The 23,742-nt window shown below is 42.0% G+C and overlaps 1 protein-coding gene across 1 annotated transcript in view; it reads right to left on the reverse strand.

The window, feature by feature from the left end:
- Positions 1 to 2,704: 2,704 nt before the first annotated feature.
- EIF4E3 (eukaryotic translation initiation factor 4E family member 3) overlaps positions 2,705 to 23,742 on the reverse strand; it is a 250,464-nt gene continuing 229,426 nt past the window's right edge. The window contains exon 8 of the mRNA XM_088831579.1: positions 2,705 to 2,834. The gene's annotated coding sequence lies outside the window, so the exon portion shown is untranslated. The remainder of the gene's footprint in view (positions 2,835 to 23,742) is intronic.

A 23,742-nucleotide genomic window follows, 5' to 3' on the forward strand; every position in this document is an offset into this window, starting at 1 on the left:
ATCCCTGGGATTCTCCAGGCAAGAACACTGGAGTGGGTTGCCATTTCCTTCTCCAATGTGTGAAAGTGGAAAGTGAAAAGTGAAAGTGAAGTCGCTCAGTCGTGTCCGACCCTTAGCGACCCCACGGACTGCAGCCTACCAGGCTCCTCCATCCATGGGATTTTCTAGGCAAGAGTACTGGAGTGGCTTGCCATTGCCTTCTCCGAATGAATTGTTCTAAAAGTTCTAAAAGCCATAAGAATGAATACATTTTTGAATGTATGACTATGAATACATTTTTGACAACAGAAGGACTAACTAGCTGTCAAATATGCAGTGCATCACAAGCCAGGTTACTGCATCATGGAGGAAGAAAATTAGTCCTTTAAACAAATCTTGAAGGTGAGTTTTGAGGCTAGACAAGGATAGAGAATCAGAAAACATATCCCAGCTCATCAGATTGCAGGGATCTTCACTTCCTACTAAAAATATCGTGAAGGCAAATTGATCACAATCTAATAAATATGAAGCAAATTCCTTCTTTAGAAAAAAACTGGTATGTGTCTGGGCCTAGTATCAATACAAGCGATATCATTTTCATTATAGTTCTTTAGACTGTTTTTTCTAATAGAAGGCCTTACCCAAATAAAATTAATGAACAAAACGAGCCTAGTCTTCAGTAAATCCATTCATGTGGTTTTGTTCAATTTCATACATTAATGTATGATAGTGAGATTGAGTTGGACCCTCTCAATACTGAAGACGGAGATGACAGGTAACCTCAAACCTGAGTTTATTGCTAATTCCATACCTTCAGAATTCCAACCACTTCTATGAAATATGTTTACATGAGACAGACCCAGGCTCTGTTCTCAACTCTACCTGAATCCCCAAAGATATAATTTTTTATAATGCCTGCTAGTTGCTCACTGGTCTACAGACCACTTATAAAAGTCTAACACAGCTACTTAGCAACAGAAAATCTCAGAAGAGCTTCATAGGAGAAGGAACCATAGGACTTGCCTAGGACCATCCCACAAGATCATCAAAGCACCTTAACAGATCTAAAAATTCCATGACTCCGTTGACCATTTCTTTTCATGGTGTACATCCTTGCCTTATGTGTTATTGATTTCTACTTCCCTTATTACTTGCCAGTGAAAAAATACTATAATAGGAAGAGACAGGACTCTGTTTTTCCTCTATCTCCAGCTCCAGCAGAATGAAATGTGATAAGTAATCAGATATCAAAGGAGCCTAAGTGAAGTGAATTTTAAAGCCCTCAGGCTCTTTGAGGATCACCTGGTCTCTGATACTTGGGCTGCCTGCTTCACCACAGCTCTTTTAATCTACAAAATGGGAAGGAGTTGTCAAAATGACCTCTAACTGTAAAATCTTTAAAAATATGGCCCAAAGCAGCTGAATGCCAAACAACAGCTTAAAGAGACACATATCAGCAAAGAAGGTCTACAAAACTGCAGAGCTTGGATGTCACACTCTATAATTGAGATAAGCTAGAGAGAATCACTGATGATTTAAAAAAAACCTGGCTCTGACCAAGCCCAGGGACATAGGCAACTCAATTAGACTTTCTGGGCTGCGGACGCTCCACCTGTAAAATAAGAGGACTTAAAAGGACATCTTCCAGGGCCTTATTAGCAATGACAAATACGACACTTTAACCAACCTGCTTTATTTTAAATACAGTAAATTAAAACAGAGACTAACTTTCCCATGTCAGCTAGCTATTAGGTCTCCCAATTTTTAATATAGTGCTCTTTCTACTTCACTGTACTTACCTCCATTAAATAGAATCTGTTTCAAATATAGCTCCACTAAGACAAAGTGAATTTATACCAATGGTTCTTATTATTAAATGCCATTCACTACAAAACTGAAACTAAAAGATTTCCCATAAAGTTGACCTCATTTTATGACAAAGCTACCATTGATTGATGTCAGAGTTTTTACCCAGAACAACTAGCCTCAACCAATTCTTGTCTCTGATAAAGGCAAGTCACTACTGTTCATTCATTACTACAGGGTAGCCAGCAAGTTCTGAGGAACACGACAGATGCCATCAAATATGGAAAACACATGTAACAGAAAAAGATCATCAAACCTCTCCTAACACCCTCCCCTAAAAATTACAATGAGTAATCTGATGAGAACTGATAGGAAAAAATACTCATAAATCTATCTGCAAATCTGTTAAGAGTCCACAATTCCCAACCCTTTTGCTTTCTCAAGATTCCCAATCATGTAGAAGTCTTGGGATGGGACCTTCTCAATGAACAAATCAGACTTAAATCCCCCTCCCACAACTCAAAATGAGGTCATTATGGTCTTATTTCATGGTAGCTCATTTTATCACCAAACTATAATGAGACAAAAAATGCAATTACTCTTCAACTGTGCATGTAGCTCATAATTTAGGTAGTCCATCCTTCAGAGTATGCTTAAAAGAATCACATAAACAAAAAAAGTTTTCCTGTGTCCTACTGTACCTTTTATAAATCCTCAGATCAGTATACAAGTTATCCCAAAAGGTTCTACCAGAAAACAATGACAGTGTCTGTTCTTTCCCAATGACAGTCTCTCATCTTCAGTGTAGCTGTTCTGATGAACTTGGGATTTTTTTCAGTTTCCTCCATTGGGCAGAACCCCTTCAGCCCACATTTGGTCTTGTGAATTTTCAGATGAATAATCTTAAATGTTCACTCACCCTTTCGACAAGCAGGCATCACATCCATCCATTCATTGTTGACAGAAAATGTGAGAAGGTATTGAAGCCTTCACCATTGCCCAGATGTTTCGTTTGGAAACTGGAATTGTCAGCAAAAGCTCCTGGGACACTGCAATACAAATATATTTTTTTACACATAACTAAGATGTAACTTCTAAAACCACCACTTCCTTAAACTTGAAAACAGCGCTATAGACATAGAACCTAGAGGTAGGGGGAAACACCTTTCAAATGAGGCATGTCAATATATCAAGAGTGATGCTGTAAAATATAAACCGGAAATAATGTTTTGAAAGATACAGATACCAAATACTTCAACACATACACTGAGAGGTTGTTGTTTATTGCAGACTTTGTGCCAAATATTTTACATATGTTGGCATAACAAAAATAGCATTTTTGTCCAATTATAAAGTGCTCAGTAACAATAAACTGTTTTAACTCAAATCTGACATGGATAAACATACTGATTCATATTAAGTAACTCTCTTTGCTAGAAGATAAAAACATGTAAAAATAAAAATTGTTTCAAAAATAATAATAAACATCAAAACTAGGAAGAGAGGTAACTATAATTTTCCTCCAAAATAATTCTACAAACATTTATGAATTACATATAAGGAGCAGAGATGTTTCTTGGAGATAGTTCCACCAAGATAAAACACATCATGTAATGTGCAGATGACCAAGTGGAGAAGCCTGAATTCTGGACCCAGCACTGTCATCAATCACGTGGCTCCAGGAAAGTCATTTAATACCTCAGGATTCCAGTCCTTTCATCTGCAAGGTCAGGTCACTAACTGATGCTTTTCATGTACCTTCTACCTCACAGCATCTTGGTGTTTTTGGATAAAGCCTGTTGTGTCAAATAACCTAAACTATTAGCTTCTCCTCCAAGCTTTCAGATTAAAAAAGTGAAAATGAACTCACTCAGTCGTGTCTGACTCTTTGCAACCCCTGTAGCCTACCAGGCTCTTCCTTCCATGTGATTTTTCAGGCAAGAATACTGGAGTGGGTTGCCATTTCCTCCATCAACACCAAAACTGAGCAGCAGGCAGAGGATTTTGCACATGCACAGAGGAATTCTCACCTTGGCACTAGTGCCAAACTTTGGTACACCTGCAGCCTTGGCAGCTGACAACACCCACTGCGTGACCGTGGAAGGCTTCCATTCTTCTCCCAAAACTACAGCTCCAACTCCTACGGAAATGTGCCCCCATGTGTTACAGATGAGTGTTTCTCAAATTTCAGCATACATAAGAATAACCTGAAGACCTTTCTAAATAGAGATTCCTGGGCCATTCCCAGAGACACTGGTTCAGTGTAACTGGATACTGCCAATCACAGACAACAGTTTGTCTCAAAATGATAAAGCCCCTGTATCCAAACTCCAAGTAGCCTTGAGATACAAGAAGCATTTTCAAGACTCAGGGAAGTTCTGCAAACCTATTAAGCTGATGTCATGTAGCAAAAAGAAAGGGGCTGAAAATGCTCACCATCTTCAGGACAAAATCTTTTTCTTTCTCTGGCCTAGAAGGCCCTGTGTCATCCAGTCACTTTCTACTTCTCTGACACCACCACTAGCCATCAACTCAATCCTCAACTATAACATGCGGTGGGTGGACGTCCATTTCAAGAAGCCAAGGGTTTTCCTACCTCATGCTAGGTACACTGACTTTCCCAAGTACCTGGAATGCCATAAGCTTACTCCGTAAACAAGTGGCTCCTTCTCATCACAGGGTCTTCTGGGCACAGGCCCCTTCAAGCATGTGGTCTCACTTACGTACTTAAGCTAGGTTTCCTATCATCCCCAATTAAAATCATTCTATTTGCTGTCCTCAGAGCTCTTGTCATCATCTATAAACTTTTTTCTCGTTTCCTCACTTGACTATAAGCTCCATATGATAAGGAAAGTTCGCTGTTGTAGTCTTCATTATCCTCCAAAAATTCAGACAAATGCCTGGCTCACAGCAGCCACTCAAGTCAGACTGAGTCAATAAACAAATCAACAATTTAAAGAATTAATTCTCAGGATCCTCTAAACATACAATTGCCATTCATTGAAAATACACACTGCATTGGATATTTTTTTCAGTATTTTACAAGTTATTTCATTTAATTCTATTCTTACCACACAGACACTCTTACGTGCAGATAAGAAAACCAAGGCACAGAAAGTTTTAGTAACTTGCCCAATATCACACCGCTATTAGGAACTTGACTCGACAAAGCTTGCAGTCAGAAGAAATCTGTCTTTTTCTCATCAATATATTAACACAAAATGTGGAGTGCCTACCTTGCACTAGACATTTTTCTGACTGAGACTTGTTTGAGTGAGTTTTGGCTATAAGGCCTTACAGAGAATAGACCTTTCCGACCTGAGCTTCCTTGTTCATATTGGGAAAGCTAAGGCATCCACAATGACCAGGCAGATAATATGAGTGAGCAAGACAGAACAGGTATAAGATCCAGGGAGTGGTGAGGGAGGCTGCAGGCTGGAGGCCCCAGGCTCTCTTAACTAAGAGAGCAGCCAGTGGCCCCACCAGCCCATTACTGCCATGTGACAACATAAACCCCAGGCTATCAGAGCTTTCAATTCTAAAATCAAAGGCAAGAATCCAAATCACTATTTTATAAAATTTCCTCATGTTTAAAAGATAGCAGCTAACCTTTTAACAGTACACATTTAATTTAAAGGGAAAAAAGCAAGAAAAAGAACCATGGCAATCCCTATATCAAATGATGGCTGGGGACACAGCTCTGGCCTGTGATTCAATTTGGAAGCACAGAGAAGCCACACAAGTGAGCACATAAGAAGACTGTAGGTATCTGGGCAGATAAGGGATTTTGAGAGGAATTTGGAGGTTTTCAAGCTTTGGAAGGAAAATGGAACTGGGACTGTAAAGGAATTCCTCCAAAACAGATTATCGCAGTAAAAGGCTTTGTGTTGTTGTGTAGTTGCTAAGTCATGTCCAATTCTCTGTGACCCCATAGACTGTCTCACCAGGCTCCTCTGTCCATGGGATTTCCCAGGCAGGAACACTGGAGTGGGCTGCCATTTCCTTCTCCACCCAGGGATCTTCCCCACCCAGGGATCGAACTGACATCTACTGTGTTGGCAGGTGGATTCTTTACCACTGAGTCACCTGGGAAACCCAGTCAAAGGTTTACAGGTGGGTTAAGGAATCAAGTAGTGCTAAAGAATAGCTATGAAAGAAAGGGATCATGCAGGACTTCCACTCTGGATGCACACAGAGGCTGACTTTTAGGTAAGACATAGTTGGTTAAACAAAGCTTGAGTGAAGTCACTCAGTCGTGTCCGACTCTTTGCGACCCCATGGACTGTAGCCTACCAGGCTCCTCAGTCCATGGAATTTTCCAAGAGTATCATTAGTGTTAATCAGCTTGACTTCCTAAAACGTTAGTGTCACCAGGCATATTAAAAAAATAAAGGACAAACTATCACTGTGGTGTGTGGAAATTTTTTGGTTTTGTGTGCTCTGTTAAGAATTCAACTGACTCAAGACTAAATTTCATCTCCATCAAGCTGCACAACTCGAACCAAAATACTGTATGAATGACAGATACTAAGTTTTAAATGTACTTACACCATATATACTATACACTCTCTACAGACACATATATACATAGACACATATATATACTGTAAGTTCTATAATTCTAACCAAAATCCTGCATGAGTGATATATTACAGTGTGCATATGCACAGGATATACACCATAAATACACTCTGTATACAGCATATATAAACCATATGCATATACCAATATGCTATAAAACACAAGCTCTTTAACCAAAATACTACATAATCTATATACATTATGTATAGCTTTTATATGCATTTGTACACTATATATACTGTGCACTCTCTACAAGCACATATAATACATACATACATAAATACATATATACACGATAAAATATCAGTTCTGTAACTCTAACCAAAATACTATATAAATGATACAGTACAATTTATATATATTTGTACAGTGCATATATACTATAAATATACTCTCTATACACATATATATAATACACATATACTCATATACTATAAAACACAAGCTCAATAACTCTAGCTCAGTCGGTAAAGAATCTGCCTGCAGTGCAGGAGACCCAGGTTTGATCCCTGGGTCGGGAAGATCCCCTGGAGAAAGAAATGGCAACCCACTCCAGCATTCTTGCCTGGCAGACTGCACAGAGGAGCCTGGTGGGCTGCTGTCCATGGGGTTGCAAAGAGTCAGGCACGACTGAGCGACTAACACACTAACACACACTTACTATATATAATACATATAGCCAAGACCATCCCCATGGAAAACAAATGCAAAAAAGCAAAATGGCTGTCTGAGGAGGCCTTACAAATAGTTGTGAAAAGAAGAGAAGCGAAAAGCAAAGGAGGAAAGGAAAGATATAAGCATCTGAATGCAGAGTTCCAAAGAACAGCAAGGAGAGATAAGAAAGTCTTCCTCAGCGATCAATGCAAAGAAATAGAGGAAAACAACAGAATAGGAAAGACAAGAGATCTCTTCAAGAAAATTAGAGATATCAAGGGAACATTTCATGCACAGATGGGCTCGATAAAGGACAGAAATGGTATGGACCTAACAGAAGAAGAAGATATTAAGAAGAGGTGGCAAGAATACACAGAAGAACTGTACAAAAATGATCTTCACGACGAAGATAATCACGACGGCGTGATCACTCACCTGGAACCAGACATCTTGGAATGTGAAGTCAAGTGGGCCTTAGAGAGCATCACTACGAACAAAGCTAGTGGAGGTGATGGAATTCCAATTGAGCTATTTCAAATCCTGAAAGATGATGCTGTGAAAGTGCTGCACTCAATATGCCAACAAATTTGGAAAACCCAGCAGTGGCCACAGGACTGGAAAAGGTCAGTCTTCTTTCCAATCCCAAAGAAAGGGAATGCCAAAGAATGCTCAAACTACCGCACAATTGCACTCATCTCACATGCTAGTAAAGTCATGCTCAAAATTCTCCAAACTAGGCTTCAGCAATACGTGAATCGTGAACTTCCAGATGTCCAAGCAGGTTTTAGAAATGGCAGAGGAACCAGAGATCAAATTGCCAACATCCGCTGGATCATGCAGAAAGCAAGAGAGTTCCAGAAAAACATCTATTTCTACTTCACTGACTATGCCAAAGCCTTTAACTGTGTGGATCACAATAAACCGTGGAAAATTCTGAAAGAGACGGGAATACCAGACCACCTGACCTGCCTCTTGAGAAACCTGTATGCAGGTCAGGAAGCAACAGTTAGAACTGGACATGGACAACAGACTGGTTCCAAATAGGAAAAGGAGTACGTCAAGGCTGTAGATTGTCACCCTGCTTATTAAACTTATATGCAGAGTACATCATGAGGAACGCTGGGTTGGAAGAAGCACAAGCTGGAATCAAGATTGCCGGGAGAAATATCAGTAATCTCAGATATGCAGATGACACCACCCTTATGGCAGAAAGTGAAGAGGAACTCAAAGGCCTCTTGATGAAAGTGAAAGAGGAGAGTGAAAAGGTTGGCTTGAAGCTCAACATTCAGAAAACAAAGATCATGGCATCTGGTCCCATCACTTCATGGGAAATAGATGGGAAAACAGTGGAAACAGTTTCAGACTTTATTTTTTTGGGCTCCAAAATCACTGCAGATGCTGATTGCAGCCAGGAAATTAAAAGACGCTTACTCCTTGGAAGGAAAGTTATGACCAACCTAGAGAGCATATTAAAAAGCAGAGACATTACTTTGCCAACCAAGGTCCATCTAGTCAAGGCTATGGTTTTTCCCGTGGTCATGTATGGATGTGAGAGTTGGACTGTGAAGAAAGCTGAGCGCCGAAGAATTGATGCTTTTGAACTGTGGTGCTGGAGAAGACTCTTGAGAGTCCCCTGGACTGCAAGGAGATCCAACCAGTCCATTCTAAAGGAGATCAATCCTGGGTGTTCATTGGAAGGACTGATGCTAAAGCTGAAACTCCAATACTTTGGCCACCTCATGAGACGAGTTGACTCACTGGAAAAGATTCTGATGCTGGGAGGGATTGGGGGCGGGAGGAGACGGGGCCGACAGAGAATGAGATGGCTGGATGGCATCACCAACTCGATGGACATGAGTTTGAGTGAACTCCAGGAGTTGGTGATGGACAGGGAGGCGTGGCGTGCTGTGGTTCGTGGGGTCGCAAAGAGTCGGACACGACTGAGCGACTGAACTGAACTGAACTGAATAGCACTAACATATACACTATAAAATAAACACTATATATATATTATATATATATATATTCTAAGATTGAACCTGGGTCTCCCACATGGTAGGCATTGTAGGCAGACGCTTTACCGTCTGAGCCACCAGGGAAGATCCTCACATATATATATATAAAATGGTGGTTTAGTCGCTAAGTTGTGTCCGACTCTTGTTGGACTGTTGCCCATGCCCACCAGGCTCCTCCATCCATGAGATTCTTCAGGCAAGAATACTGGAGTGAGTTGCCATTTCCTTCTCCAGGGCATCTTCCCGACCCAGGAACTGAACGCAGGTCTTCTGCATTACAGGCAGAATCTTTCCCAACTGAGCTATAAGGGAAGCCCCATATACACACACACACATATATATACATATGTGTGTATATATATACACACACTATAATACATATATGGGTTTCCTTGGTGGCTCAGCAGTAAAGAACTCGCCTGCAATGCAAGAGATGCATTAGTGACTGAACAACAATACATACATATTCATACATATATACTATAAAATACAAATTGTACAACTCTAACTAAAACACCACATAAACTATACTATAGTTTTATATGTATCTATAGTACATATACTATACAATACATACAATATACATATACATGCAATACACACATACACTATAAAATCAAGCTCTGTAACTCTAGCCAAAACTCTGACCTCTAGAAATGAAATACACAGCAACTGAAATTTAAAAGGAAAAAAAAAAGAAAACCCACCAGAAAACAAGTATCCAAATAAAATTATCCAGAATACCACCCAGAGGCAAAAACCATCTACCTGGAATTGCATGCATGTCCAGAAAAATTATCTTTCAAAATAAAGATCTTTTCAGACAATCAAAAGTTTACAATCTCTCTAAAAGGACATTCAAAAAGATGCATTTCAGGCTCAAAGAGAAAGACTGCAGAGAGAAGCTTGCCTGATTTAAGAAGAGGGAGCCAAAAAATCAATAACTTGTGAGTAAGTAAAAGTTAATGCATTATAATGACATGGAGGTCTCAAAATCTGAAAAAAGTCTGGTAAAACCATCGCGTGCTTCCCACCCAGGCCACTGGTTCACACTGGCTGTCAATCACCAAGGTCCTGGACTACAAACGTGATACACAATGAGGACACGATCATGAAATGCAGATTCCTGCCCCCAGATTCCAGAGAGTCTCAATCTGGAGTCGAAGGAATCTGCATTTTGGTCAGCTCTTCCAGGGAACTCTGATGAAGATGGGCCCCGGCCTCTACTCTGCAGTGCACTGCACCACTGCAGGGCCAGAAACCCAGCAAGTCCCAGAGGCTCAGCCCTGAGAGGTCAAGGCAGACTCTCCAGTTAGCCTTTGTTCTCTTCTATTTCACTTACACCTCAGAGAGCACCTTGGCCCCGAGGGGTCAACTGCAACTCTGCCTCAAGCCTGCTAGTCGGGAGCTGCAATAAATTAAAAGCCCATTAAGATATTTTTGAGAAAAGCCTAGAAGTGTTGAACCATTAATTGTGCCATATTCAATCTGTTTTCCTGGAGATTTGAAAAGCCAGATTACCATCTTGGGGGTCATTAGAAAGAATGACGCTTTCTCCTTTTTCAATTTACGTATTTCAAAATGCACAGATCCTTCCAGTGGCTACTACAACAGGCTTTCCAAGTTCAGCAGAGGCAGCCACTCTGCCCTCTAACCAACAGAGAAAGGAGCCTGTGGTGCCGTGGGGGTTTTGCCTTGTGTTTTCAAGTTAGGAATCAAAGCTCAGAGCCTGTGGTTGCAAAACAGCTCCAGGAAAACAGGTAGAGGCAGCCACAAAACAACAGTGCTGTTTTCTTGTTTTGTTCTCCCCTGTTTATTTTTCCCTGAAGCAATCCTTGCTCAGTACAAAAGTCTGCAGGGAGCTGGAAAGAGCAGCTGTGGTTCCCTGAGGCCAAGACCTAGCAATCAAGTTGTTTACCAAACACTGCCAGGCACCAGGAAAACAACAACAGCAAAGGCAGTATTTGCATCTGTTTTTCAAAAACAACCTCCAAAGTCTGGGGCCTGCTGGGTACGTCTTTGCATGGCTGAATGGAGGACTTGGAAATTAAAGAAATGCCGGGGGTATGAGCCCCCATGGCCTATGTGTTATCCATTATTCCACTTCTTTTGATGAGAGCCTATCCTAAGAATAAAAAAGATTAGGAGTCTGCAGAGTTTCCAAGCAGGGGACTCAAACAGACAACAAGCTTGTCACTGGCATTTCCAAGCAAGATAATAGTGGTCATCTTAGCAAACTGACATACTTTGCTGGTCATCCAACACCTCAAGACATCCAGCTGTGGTTCTCAATCTTGGAAATGCAGCAGAATCTCCAGGAGAGCTAATAAAAGACAGATTGCTGGGCCCCTCCCCCTGGTTGTCTCATTCTGTAGGTACAGGGCAGGGCCTGAACATCTCCAGCAAGTGCCCACATGATGCTGGTGCTACCGGTCCAGACACCATGCTTTGGGAAGCAAAGCTGTATAAAACTAGGTGCTTTCTTGCTGTTCTGGAGATCTGGGACCCCTTGTCCGACATCAACGTCTCCCACGCATTATCCAAGCAAGTCTGGCAGAGTCATACCCAAAGGAGGACACAGAACAAAACGTACTGGATGGGTGATCTTCCATTTATTTCTTCAGATCCTCCACCTGCCACGCCCCAATTCCTCACCTTGCCCTGTCTTGGAAAGCTACCATGAGTGATGCATCGACAAGTACTCTTATTCTCTGGCTTCCAGCTGGTACAACCAATGGAGGTCTCATCTCAGGCGGACAGAGAAGATGGGGCATTTATTGCCCAGATTTCTCCCCACCGGGGCACTGAAAGTTGACTATGAAAGATCACAGCTCCTGCCAGGCAGCCTTATCCCTGAAGTTTCTTTCTCCAGGCTCCACTACGTGCCCCTTCCCTTGTCCTCTCAGACCCAGGAGAGGGACAAGCCACCTACTTTCTGCAGGAACACTGACCCAAAACTCAAATCCATTAGAATGCTGTATGTGGAACTTTTAGAATCACATAAATAAGTATATGTGTACATACACACTCATAAACACACAAATATGTATGGATGGATGAATGTACGTACATATACATATGTATATTTACAGATTCTCAATGTAGCTCCATCAGATTGGTCAGGAGACCTGGGCGGTCGCGGCCAAGGCCACCTGCTGGGGTTTGCACCTGTGTTCCTTCACGGCCCTGTTCCACAGGAAGAGTGGGACCACTCTGTCTAATCGGTTACACAACCTAAGAAGGCGAAATTTGTGAGAGCTTCAATCCTTCTCTAATTTACTAACTTAGTTTCCTTTGTTGCAAATAGCACCAAAATAGAAATGGAACAGAAGTGGGTGGAGCAGACTCCATCACCAACTCCCGTGAATAACTTTCTGACAATGCTGAATCCAGTTCAGAAACCAAATTGGCTGCAGAAAAAAAGGTGCATGTTGTCAGTTCACAAATAAAATGCCAATCTGCCTTGATTAATAAGGTTTGGAGAAGAAGAACAAATAATACATCTGTTTTTAAAAAATTGTAACCTCAAATGTACCCTAAATAAGCATCTATCTGAACACCTAAGTTCTAAAGTTCTAATCAAAACCATCACCCAAGTTTAAACCAAATGAGCCACCACCATCAACATCTGTGGCTTCACTGGGCCCACTTGACTTCATTTCAACTAACTTCCCTAGATCTAATCACTGTTACTTTTACTTAACTTTCACTAATAAGATTTACTCCAACTCACCAGAGGACTTTCTGGTATCTATGTTCAAAAACAAGTTTTTAAGTAAACCCATTAGATTAATTAGAACACATGGGGAATACAGTTGCTAAGTAATTACTTTTCTAGCTCACTGAGGCTTAACCAGCAACCTTTTTTGTTTATTGCTCTTCTTCACTGAAAATCCCCTAAACGTTCCATTTAAAACTTGAAGGCTGGCCCTCCTGCTGTATTTGTCTGCCTCCCCCCATCTCCCCAGGAAGAACCCAACTTCTGTCTGAACCCTGATGTTGATAACAAGTGACTTAACTGTCACCCCCAATTCAAGGAGTGTGAATTCCTTGAATTCAACCATCATCCTATTGCCTCTAGAACCCCATTTTATACTATATCCTGGCTCCAATGCTCACATTTTTAAAAAATTTTAGCCAGTTAACATTGTTTCTTTAAAAAAAAAAATAATATTTATTTATGACTGCACTGGGTCTTTGTCGCTGCGTGGGCTTTCTCTAGTTGCATGCGTGGGCTCCTCATGGCAGTGGCTTCTCCTGTTGTCGACCACAGGCTCCAGGGCGCGCAGGCTTTAGTGGCTGGGGCTTGTAGGCCCAGCAGCTGCAGTTCCCGAGCTCTAGAGCACAGGCTCATAGTTGTGGTGCACGGGCTTAGTTGCCCCATGGCAAGTGGGCTGTTCCCAGAGCAGGGATCAAAGCCAGGGTCCTGCACTGGCAAGCAGATTCTTAACCACTGAGCCACCAGGGAAGCCCCAGTGTCATTTCTTTCCACCACCTTCCAAGATTAACATCATGAACAATATGGAGACTTTCCTTTTTTCTTAAAGATATCCTTCACCTTTCCCAGAAGGCATTCACTCAACATCCCCTGACTTCATGCAAAGAGGGAAGAGTTGGCCTTTCTTTAATTTCTTTTCTTACAGCCAAGTTATATCTGCTAATAGTCTGCCTTGCCTGCCATCTACCCCCATGGAGGATACTATCATTCCTCTCCACTGTGATTCCCTGATTCTTCGGAACCCTTCTTTTGATGACCGTATGTGAGGGAACCACTGCTTCCAACCCAATCATACAGCTTTTAACTCTTAAATGTCAAATGCACTTCTACACCTGTCTCAGATGTTTCAGTATCTGGTTAACAGTTTTGGTCTACATTCCTTCAGTGTGACCACTTTTATCAACCTCAATAGCCATGAAGATGGCCCTTCCAACAGCCTAGCCAAGGCTTACATCAGGTCTGGTTCAGATAAGATACCACACACACACACAAAAAAAAACTACCAACTGTTCAAGTAAATGAATATACACTGGGTTACCTTAACTCATCCTAAAAGCTTTCAGTCTATTTGAGAAGCAGTATACTGCATTAGTTGAGAGCTCAGGCTACCTGCTCACATCCCATCCTAGCCATGTCACTTTCTAGTTATACCCTTGGGCAAGTTCCTCCATACCTGAAAACTGGGATAATATCTGTCCAGAGTAAGGTGCATTCAGTTCTAATTAACCACTACCACTTCCTCTACACCTGAAGACATGGCCAAAACTTTGATATCACCATTCCTTAGGACTGTTCCACCTCAAAGACCTTGAACTCTGAAATTCACTAATGACCTTGCATGGCGCCAACACTCATAGGGTCATCTCTCCTGAATTTGCTCCTTGACTGTGATGAGAAAAGGCACCATAAGTCAAATTCTTACCTTTTTACCACAAGCATAATTCATCATTCTCCTTCAAAGCTTCTCTTTTACAGCATTGAAGGCTCATTTTCCACATACCCCCAAAATCCCTGTTATCACTCAGGATGACCTGAGTCTTTTCTACCAGCTTCCTGCTCGAGCCCTTTGGTTCCTTCACCTGAGTGAGCTGGGTGAAGCCAGGCTTCGGCATGATTCATGGTTTATATCCTAGATGTCTTCACTACACTGCCCAGGACACAGAAGGTTATTATATGTGATACTCATCTTGGTTCTATCAGAGAGCCAGGAAGATAAGATTCCCCATAAGCCTACTTGGCAGTCATCTATGACAAGTTGCTATTTAAGATTTATGGGAACTCGAGGCTCAGTTTCACAAATACCTTCCACTAGAGGTTCAGCTTAGTGGCACAAAAAACAAACCTTCCACCCTCACTGGCAAGTTGGGCTACGCTAAGAGAGCAGGGCTTGAAAAGGGAGCCGCCTACTGGCAGGGCAAGTGCTTCCTGTTTCCTTGAAGCCCAGGGGAGCTGAGTCGCTCCCATGAACAGTCAAGTGAGCAAAGGGCTGGCTGCCATCTGGGCTCTTTATAAGGTTTTTGTGGTAAACATGTTTACTTTCTTTTCATTGGCTGGGCTTATCGTGATCAAGTATTTTGTTTTGAGTCTTGCTCTATAAACATGTTTACTTTTCATGGAGAACTTTTTGATAGCTGGTACACTTGTTTTTTGCACTTTTAAATTCAAAACATATTTTCACAGCCTGTGGTAAACAACTCAAGGTGTAAACAAATGATATTCTTTCATCTTCACACAGGATAGGTGATCCCTGTGTATCTAATCAAAAGCTGGAAGTGGGTTGTGGGTAACCAAGGCTCTCTATTGGATGAGAATAAGAATCACATTCACAGTGATGAGGCTACTAACAAGAAACCTGTCACTATAATTTTTGACAATGACGGGTCCTGCAGATGAAGGAAAATAGCAAACTCAAGTCTCAGTTTCCCCATTGGCAATATTCCACAGGAAGTGATAACATGGTGAAACCAGACATCACTGTCATGTGAATGGATAGGATCCATATTTTCCGTGAGCGATTAAGGTTACAAAATAGCATACAGAGCTGATGTTGGGGGAAAAATAAAACAAAATTTTCTAAAAATGAAGAAACCAACTAGGTCACAATATTAATTGCAATTCTCTGAGATGCCTAGTCAGTAATGATTTCTGCCTGCTTTACAATTAAGAAAAAGGTAGTAGCTTCAACTGTAAAACAGAAAAGTCCTCTATTATTGAAAAGGGAAGGAAACACAAGAGTAAAAAGGGAGAAATAACTTTTGAAGAAACCGAAGGTCTTGAAGCTGGTTTAAAAGTACTGCTTAAAACAATTAGTCTGCGGAATGAAACATGAAATCCCACCAGAGGTGGGTCAAAGCTCTCTTCCAGAGAATTCTCTGGGTCCCAATATTCCGACTAGCAACAAGAGCCTTTTTACCACAGGTCATTGAGGAAGGCCTTTATTCCTTACTTAAAAAAATACAAGAGGCCAAACTCTGTTAAAGCAAATACCACCCCCATCCCTGCCCCCTACTTTCAAATCATTTTCTAAGCCTATGCCCAATTTGGAGAAGGCAATGGCACCCCACTCCAGTACTCTTGCCTGGAAAATCCCATGGGCGGAGGAGCCTGGTGGGCTTCAGTCCTTGGGGTCGCTAAGAGTCAGACACGACTGAGCAACTTCACTTTCACTTTTCACTTTCACGCATTGGAGAAGGAAATGGCAACCCACTCCAGTACTCTTGCCTGGAGAATCCCAGGGACAGCGGAGGCTGGTGGGCTGCCATCTATGGGGTCGCATAGAGTCAGACACGACTGAAGCAACTTAACAGCAACAGCAACAGCAGCATGCCCAATTTAAAGAAGTTAAAAAAAAACAAGGAAGTTGAAGCTGTGGTAGCATAATAAGATAAACATCCCCATTTACGAAGCATTATTCTTTCATTGTGTATGGTACTGTAGGGAGGCAAAGTAACCCCATATGGCACCTTATCCATCACCCAAGACACCTAATGTACAGAACACACAGATATCAGAGAACAAACATACTTACAAGACTTCTTTCCCAAGGTTATAATGTGATTCAGAGATATATTGAAGGGACGAGGGGCCAAGGGCATTTTGAGGCAGCCATCACCCTTGATACTGAGATTGTCTCTCCAATCAAAGAAGAAGAACCAAAACAAACAGCTGTCCAGACATTTTTAGCAGAAGGGCAATAAGGCCCAGGGGGTTGGAGGCTGCAATCCCAACCAATGAGTAGGAAATACAAACCTTGTCCCCGTTTTGCCAACTGCTGGAGAGCCTCTGTGAATCAGAGTTAGTCAGAGCCTGGCTTTCCCTTTCTACAAATAAACAGCATTGAATCCTACCTTTTTGAACCATCCCATTTCACAATTTTTATACCTCAGACTCGAATGGAAAATGCCACTTTAGGGGATAACTGACAATTCCAGGCTCCATAATCCAATCAATACAATACTTGGAGTGCTTTCCAACAATCCACCAAAGGCATCCAAGTTCCCACAACTGAGGAGCAGAAATGGAATTTCAAGTTAATGTGACGCTGGCTGGTGACAAGTCATCAGCATTCTTCAGCTTTTAGCTGTTTGAGCAGACAGCTGACTCAGCGGGGATACAGTTACCCAGTCAGCCACCTCCATCTGACCCACTGCCTCAAAGTGATCTGTCTTTCATCCATCTCAAAAAAAACAAAAAAGTTGAATGACTAATAAAATGACTAAAAAAGAACATCCAGATAATTCTTACAAAGATAAAACAATAATAACAATAATCAGCCTGGTAAATGAATATGAGGATGATGACCAGTCTCAGAGTGGTCCAATCTCTGATGGCCACATTTCCTTCTGAGAAATGGGGTGGAATGGTGTGGTTTGGAAATGCCTCAGGAGAACAGAAGAGCTGATGATTACAACCAAATCATCAGGGAAAATTATCAAAGGGTCAAAGTGGTGAAATATCTGTCATAAATACAGGAAAAGAAAGGAACACACTGACCTTTCACCTTGGTGTTCAACAGAATGAGAGGTTTCTGGATACTGTCCTAAGGACATCCAATTCTAAGACCAGCCAGCATGCATGGAGCCCTGTCCATGCCTGGCACTCTGTCCTGACGTAGCACTTCCATCCAAGGTCTTATAATCTTCACAAGTAAATACTGTTATCTGACAGATGAGGAAATTGAAGATCAGAGAAGCCAAGTCTTCTATCCAAAGACAGGGTTAGTAAGTGATACCAGCACTTGTGTCTGAAATCCAAGTCTCCTCCCTTCACATTACCCAATTCAACACACTACTACTCTTCCAAAAGCTCAAAAGGGAAATCTGGAGAGGTTCTCAAGATGAAGCCCCACTGGAAATACAGGGTTAGAACTCTATCAGGAGCACCATACTACCTCCCACAGTCTAAATCCCTCAGCTTCTTGCATGCACTCGGGCAAAGTTTGGTCAGGAGGGAAGTACAGAACCAAGTGAGCCCTGGTAACACAACCCAGAAGTCACAGGGGACATCCCCAAGTAGAAAGGTGCCAGGAGGAGCAGGGCTTATGCCCATGGCCGAGGCACCATCCTTTCATTCCCTGTGCAGAAGGATGCTTTCCAGTCCTCAGTCTCCTCTTCATTCTCCGAAGTTCACCTGATCACAATCCTAGGCATTGTCTGCACTCCTTCCTTTCCCTCTCCCTGCCTCTCCATGAATGTTGCCTGTCTGAACGTCTCCAGAACAAGACCCCACAAATGAAATTCAGTCACACATTTATGTAGCCCCACTCTGAGGAACTGCGGTGCACGTTTGGGAGCTGGGTCAGGTGGCTATCCAGGCTCAGCTGTCTTCTCAGCATAAGAAGCTAAATAACAATATGTGATTGAAATAACATTTCAGGACAGCAAGGAGAGTTGTGTCATGGGGAATATGTGATTAAATGCCAGATGAATTCTACAGACCATAACTGTTACAAAGTTCAAAAGAAGGGAGTGATCACCTCCAACAATACATCCCAGGGAGCAAACTCCTCACAAAGTTCTCCTTCCCATCTTCTTTGGCCCAGATCAGGAATCTGGCTGCCTGGGGTCTGATTCTGGCTGTGACACTGGTGGAGTGAGTTATTCAAGCTCTCTGGGCCTCAGTTTCTGCAACTATAGAATGAAGGTAATGACAGGTCACGTGTCATGGGGTGGTAAAAGGATTAAGCAGGATGATGCATGTAAGCTGTAAAACAGAGCAACGGGTGTTACTGTATCTACTGGCAGATCTCCAGTCCCAGACTCCATAGCCCTGTATATACCTCTGAATCTGCACACTTGGTCTACATGGGCTCCCTCTCTCCACTTCCCTACGTCTGCCACTGAAGCTGTGCCTTCTATTCCAACAAGCTAGAAACCCTGCTGGCCTTCTACTCTGCCCCTACCCCAGGCTTAGCCAGCTACCCTGCTTGGTCTCACTTTGTCTCCATGCGGCTCCGGCATCCATATTTCCATTTCCAATACCTCAGGACAAGAACAAGAACCTGAGGGAATGCCTGGATTCAACATCCTAGTCGGCCACACAGTAACCTAATGTGTGATTTTGGACAAAGTATGTAATTTCTCTAAACCCCTCTTTCTGCATCCATAAAATGGGACTAAAGAGCATTCCCACCTCAAAAGGTTGCTGTGAAGATTAAATCTCACAATGGGTTGAGAACTCTCTATAGAAATTCTGACCCTCGGGGGTTCCGATATGAGAGCTGTCATCATCTCTGCTTGGACCACACAATTAACTGAACATCAGAATCCAACTGGTCTCTCCCTTCTCAGTTCAGAGTCATTGCTTATCTTTGATGATAACAGATTTGAGTTAGTCATCCACAGAGCATAATTATGCCTCTGTTTTAAACATCAATTTAGTACTATGGCAAAGTTTTACGAACAGAAATGGGTACTCTCCTCCACGGCTGGGTTCAGGGTAAGCTGGCACAGCCTTTAGGTGCGGGGCGGGGTGGGTAGGATTTAGCACTGCTTCAGCAACCTTTAAAGCATGCACATTCTGTTAAGTCCTTACTCTTTGGAATTGATTCTAATGAAACAGTAACCACTGGGGGAGAAATTAGTGACAGTGCTGTGAGGAAACATATCACGACATTGTCTATAATATATAAAAAGGGGGAAAAATAAGTATCCAATAAAAATTAAATATATTACGATTCATAGTGACGGTGAAATACGATGCAGTCACTGCAAAGGGCTGGAAAAACAAACACAGACCCAGAGGGAAACACGACCCCCAGTCACACTGCTCGCCGAGTGGTGGGCGTTACGTGGCTGAGCAACAGAGAAGGGCCACAAAACTGAGTCTTCCTGGAGCTCTGCTTTAGTTACTGTGCGCCAGATGCTGCACAAGAACACAGTACATACCCCAAAGAACTGAGTTTTATTTATCATCCCCATCTTAAAAACAGAAAATATAGACAGAAATCAAATAACGTGTCCAAAGTCAGGTAGCTCAGAAGTGAAAGCTGTGATATTAATGCAAGTATTAGCCCAAGTCCTTGCTTTTTTCTAACACTGCTGCTCATAAAAATATTAGTACATTTAGAGTTAGGGCAAGTATATCTTCACGGGAGAAAGACTAGAAAAGCAGACAGGAAAACACTAGCAGTCATTTTCTCTAGGGGGTGGAACTATAGATGATTTATTTATTTTTGCTCTGCTTTAAACATTTTTTCACATTTATCATAAAATGTGAATAATAAGGGGGAAAAGAACAAGGTTTCTTCCATTTTATTTTTTTTATTTCTAAAATTTTTATTTAATAAATGGTACAAAGCACAGTGCCAAAAACATTAACAGTTAAAATTTCACCAAAAGAAAAAATACTATAGAATACACAGTTGTAAAAAGCTACATTATTTTACAACTGCCTCAGGCTGCAAAAAGAAAAAAAACCCAACGCCATACCTAAGTTATCCCTCTCTCAAAATAATGCCATTTATGTTATAAACCATGAGCACCCCATCAAAAGACGGGAACTGCTTTTGTTTCTTCCATTTTAAAACGTGAATGTCAGCCACCTTTTTCCCCTTCCCCCTGACAAATGCAGTTGCTGGGCTTGTAGGGGAGGGAATGTTGCTCAGTGATGAGGGCTTCAGGTGCCAGAGTTTCATCACCTGCAGGTGGGCCAATGGGAGACTCTGGCACAATGGCTTAGGATGCTGTGAGGGACAAACAGGCAGGTTCAAAGCTCAGACTGGCCTCACACTTAAGTGCTCTGTAATCTGAGTGATTATTATGACTAGCAACATCTTCATCACACTAGACACACTTGATAGCTTCTCTCTTGAGGTGGGACCAAAACGTGGTGTAAAAGAGCAAGCTTCGGTATCTTTTAACCAATAGCGATAATGGATCAGATAACTACCCCTCCCTCGAACTCCCAGGGCTGGTGAAGCAAAAACACAGACAAGCCTGTAGCAGGACTGCCTGGCTCCGAACCCCACGGATGTCACTTAACTGCTTTGTCTCGGCTTCCTCCATTTACAAGATGGAGATAATAATGGTTCCGTCCTCACAGGACTGTGGCGAAGACTCAAACAGGTAATGTAGGCAAGACTCTTCTCCCTGGGCCCAGCTCACTGTGAGGGCTTAATAAGCATTACATGTTAGCACAGATTTCCCCCATCCTACCTCGGGCTCACATCTCAATAAATCCACTGTAAACTGAAAACCTCACATGCATTTAATATGCCTAACCTATGGAACATCACAGCTTAGCCGAGCTACTGTGAAGGCGCTCAGAACACCTTCAATAATCCATGGTTGGGCAAAATCATCTAACACAAAGCCTGTTTTACAATAAAGTGCAAGTATCTCATAGAATGAAGATTGCACTGAAAGTGAAAAACAGAATGGTTTAAGTGCACTGCTTGTCTGCCCTAGTGATCACATGACTGATAGGAAGCCAGCATCACCAGAGAGTACCACCTGCTGCTGGCCTAGAGAAAGAGCAAAATTCAAACTTCGAAGTATGGTTTCTACTGAATGAGGATTACTTTTCCACCATCATAAAGCTGAAAAATCTTAAATCAGTGTAAATAGCTGACCACCTGTCCTTCAGCAAGCATTAATAGAGTGCTACCTGCCATGTGGATTTGGCCAAGCTTTAGAGGTTTTTACGTGGATTTGATCAAGCTTCAGAGGCTTTTCTGCCATGATCTGCCAAATTTAAACACTGCACTATAATATGAAATGTGCTTAGTCACTCGGTCATGTCCGACTCTTGCAACTACAGCAGGCCAGGCTCCTCTGTCCATGGGGATTCTCCAGGTAAGAACACTGGAGGGGATTGCCATGCCCTCCTCCAGCAGATCTTCCCAACCCAAGGATTGAACCCAGGCCTCCCACACTGCAGGCAGATTCTTTTACCATCTGAGTCACCATAATATTCCATAATATGAATTCCATATGAATATGAATATTCCATGATATAAATTCCATAATATGAAACTTGTTCAAATGAGACATGCCCTCTTGTAGATTCTGATTTGCTTCTCTATTAATTAGCTCGGGCTGCCACAACTAAGTATCTCAGATCAGGAGGCTTTAACAACAGAATTTTCTTACACTTCTGGAGTCTAGATGTCTGAGATCAAGGCATCATTAGGGCTGGTTTCTTGTGAGGCTTCTCTCCTCGGCTTGTGGACGGCTGTCTTCTCCTTGGCTGCCTGTCTGTGTCCTCATCGCCTCTTCTAAGGAGGCAGATCATACTGGATTAGGCCTCATGCTAATAATCCCACTTTGATTTAATTGCCTCCTTAAAGACTCTGCAAATGCAGTCACATTCTGAGGTGCTAGGGGTTAGGACTTAAACACTGGAATCTAAGGGAGACACAATTCAGTTCGCAACAGCTCCTTGCATTCTGGAAAAACAGGAGTAGACCTCAAATTGAGAATCAGTTGCCCCTGAGCCCTGGCCATCTGCGCAGGCACAGTTCCTGAGGATTTCACAGGCCCACAGGTACAGCAAGATAGCAGGGTTCCCTCCTAGACAATGGAACATGAATTCCCCACAGTGTGACAGTTCCCACTCTCTGCTTCCGGGACCTCGATATACACCGGAGACCAGTGCCCATCAAACAAAACACTCAACAACTCTGTGGTCAAGCAGGTCAGCAATCTCAAGTACTGCTCACGTTTACCTGTGTTCAAAGACAGGAGGGAAGGTGCTCATTCCTCGCGTGGATGCTCTAATCTGAGCTTGTGAAATAAACATAAATCACCACTGATGGTCATTTTTAAGAATCAGTCCATGCTTACTCAAACAAATTTTAAAACACACACAAAATGGAGTTTCTTGAACCATAGCCTGTAATTTACCAAGTGTAAATATCTAAGATACATGTGCTAAATTTAAAGAAACAACTATTATTAAATACCCCATTATGGAAGGCAGTGAAATATATTTGTGCTCTGTATATCCGTTACAATACTTCAACTCAGCCTCCCTACGTTTGGCAGTTCTTTCCTTCAGTGATAATAAAAGGCTTTTCTTTCCATTAAATATCTAAATGAAGTCAAATAGTGTATGTTAAGTAAGCCCATAAGTCCTCTTGTATGATGCAATGAAGTCTTGAAATGCTTATCTACTGAGCACTCAAACTTAAAGGCTGGCGGTTTATGTCCCCTACAGAGCCCCGGGACCCTGCTGGCTTGGCCAGACTGTGAAAATAAGCTTCAAATGACCAAACGCAACTGCAACTTTAGAAGTAGGAACCAGACCAGACACAACAAACCACAGAGTAGTCGCCTCACTTGTCATAATTCATGTGTGTGGAATTCAACTGTAAAAGCATTCAAAGTGCTAACTTTCCTCCATCAGGGCATTCCATGTGGAATGTCAGATTGTGAAAAGCTGCTGATAAGCTGCTCCTGATTACAAGACTACAAGTGGTAGCATTAAATTAAAGAAAGTATTTATCACAAGCCTGAAACAGCCTGGTCTGTGCCCTCCAACACCAAAACAAGACAGGCAAGTGCCGAGATATTAAAATATCCAGGTTATAACAATATGTACTCTTACTAGTGGCCCTGTTAATACACCAAGCTTCTTTCTTGCTTTTATGTTTTCTTCTAACTTTCATATCTACCTTATTTTCCATTTTGATGACCTACATAATGATCACTTATGAAATCTTCTTTTGAAAAACAATTTTCTCATGGTTCAATGACACAAAAATATAAT

This window comes from Moschus berezovskii, chromosome 24, assembly GCF_049115385.1.
Source record: "Moschus berezovskii isolate FMDL1 chromosome 24, NW_MosBer_1.0, whole genome shotgun sequence".
NCBI lineage: Eukaryota > Metazoa > Chordata > Mammalia > Artiodactyla > Moschidae > Moschus > Moschus berezovskii.